At 34.9% G+C, this 2,499-nt stretch overlaps 1 pseudogene; it reads left to right on the forward strand.

The window, feature by feature from the left end:
* The first annotated feature begins 1,419 nt into the window (after positions 1 to 1,419).
* LOC122489364 lies at positions 1,420 to 2,252 on the forward strand (annotated as a pseudogene).
* The last annotated feature ends 247 nt before the right edge of the window (positions 2,253 to 2,499 follow it).

Here is a 2,499-nt window from a genome sequence, read left to right on the forward strand (position 1 = left end):
CTAGGAATCCAGGGAAACCAAAAGTTGCTAGAGTTTGCAAAGTGCCAGAGAAGAAATAACTGCACACACACAGGGAGAAAATATCCCAGAAATCTGCAGAAGATTTCCCTTCAGTCTTCAACTGAACATTGAACAGTGAATATATATAAGTAAACTACCCAAGGTTGGAGAAGAACCACCTGAGAAGATTAGAGGAAACAATCAATGGAGTCCACACAGGGTCCAGAATAGTTCTTGTTTCTATTAGTTGAAGTGGAAAACCTCACCACTCATGAGACATCAGGTAGAGTACTCAGAACAGTTTTACCTTACAGTTTTACCTTACCTTTACAGTCGGGAGAATTTAGCTCTACACTAAACACAGTTTTTGATTCTGCCTAATAATCCTAAAAATAATGCCCCAAAGGATCACATCATGCCAAGAAATTGTGTTTTAGAACAAATCTCAAAACTATGGAATGCAAAAATATCTATCATCTAATAAGGGAAATTAACAATGTTTGACATCCAGTTGAAAGTTATCAACCATTCAAAGAAGCAAGAAAATATGACCCACAAATAGGAGAAAAATCTACCAATTGGCAGGCAACCAGAAGTGACATAGATAATAGAATTAGTAAAGGCATTAAAAGTTAGTATAACTATATTTTATATGTTCAAGAAGATTAGAAAAGATTGACCATGTTAAGTCAAAATCTAGAAGATACTTTAAAAAGGCCCAAATCAAAATTCTAGGTAGGAAAGCTAAAATGTTAGACATGGAAACTACATTAGCTGTGATTAGCTGCAGGTTAGACATTGCAGAAGAAAAAATTAGTGAGTTCGAAGACAGAGTCAATACAAAATGAGATACTGAGAAAATAAGAACTTGGGGGGAAAATAAACATTGTATCAGTGAGCTGTGAGACAATTCAAATGTGCCAAAATATCTGTTTTGAAAAATAGTGACCCAAATTTATCTCAAATTCGATGCAAACTAAGGCCATAGATCATCTCTACAAATACTTAAAACAAAGAAAACTAAACCAAAGCAGGTTATAATCAAATTTCTCAAAACCAGGGATTAAAAAAAATCTCAAAAGCATCCAGAGAAAAAAGCAACATTGTATAAAGTGGAACAAATATAAGGATGACAGCATATTTCTCACTTAAAATAGTGTAAGACAAATGAGAGAGGAATAATATTTTTAAAGCATGAAAAGAAATAAATATCATTGCCATCCTAAGGTTTATGTGAATTTCAAAAAATGCCAAGTAACTAAAACAATATTGAAAAACAACAAAGATGCTGTGTCTGGCTCTCACTCTCATAGCCATTGCAGTACAATGAGCTCAATAGAGATAGTTTGGGGGCAACTGAGAGTCAACAAGGCACTGGGCAATTCTGTGCCTCACTGAGGAAAATAATTAAACATTTGCAGAGGAAATCCTAAGAAGCAGAGAGGAAATGTCATCATATGCATTCTCTGTGAAAACTTGTCAAGAGAGACACAAAAAAGAAGCACATAGATGTTTCAGTCAACTTCTCAGAGTTTTCTAAGAAGTGCTGAGAGAACTGGAAGATCATGTCTACTAAAGAGAAAGGAAAAGTTGAAGACATGGCAAAGGCAGACAAGGCCCATTATGAAAGAGGAATGAAAATTTATATCCCCTCTAAAGGGAAAACAAAAAAGAAGTTCAAGGATCCCAATGTACCCAACAGGCCTCCTTTGGCCTTCCTCTTGTTTTGTTCTGAGTATCAACCAAAAACCAAAGGAGAAGATGCTGGCCTATCCTTTGGTGACATTGCAAAGAAACTGGGAGAGATGTGAAAAAACTGTTGTAGATGACAAGCAGTCTTATGATAATAAGGCTGCTAAGCTGAAGGAAAAATATAAAAAGGATATTACTGCCTAGTGAACTAAAGGAAAGCCTGATGCAGCAAAGAAGGGAGTCATCGAGGCTGAAAAAAGCAAGAAAAAGAAGGAAGAGGAGGAGGATGAGGAAGATGAAGAAGATGAAGATGAAGAATATGATGGTGATGAATAAGTTGGTTCTAGACATTTTGTTTGGTCTATAAAGCATTTCACCCCCTGTACAACACTCAGTCCTTTTAAAGAAAAAAATTGAAATGTAAGACTGTATAAGATATATTTTTAAACTGCACAGTGTCTTTTTTGGTATAAATTAACACACTACTGAATGTGTCTTTAGAAAGCCCTGTCCTGGTGGTATTTTCAGTAGCCACTAACCTTGCCTGGTACAGTATAGGGGTTTTAAATTGACACGGACATTTAAAGCAGATTCTTGTTAGTGCATAGCACAAATTAGTTACGTTGGGGATGGTAGTTTTCTTATCTTCCAAAGCTACTTATATGAAATAATTGTTCTGCTAGCTGAATAACAGCTCTGTATTTGAAAAAAAGAAGTTAGAGCTGCTTTGTTGACATTCTGAATGCTTCTAAGTAAATACAGTTTTATATATATATATGTGTATATATATATATATATATATATATA

Source organism: Prionailurus bengalensis, chromosome B2, assembly GCF_016509475.1.
Source record: "Prionailurus bengalensis isolate Pbe53 chromosome B2, Fcat_Pben_1.1_paternal_pri, whole genome shotgun sequence".
NCBI lineage: Eukaryota > Metazoa > Chordata > Mammalia > Carnivora > Felidae > Prionailurus > Prionailurus bengalensis.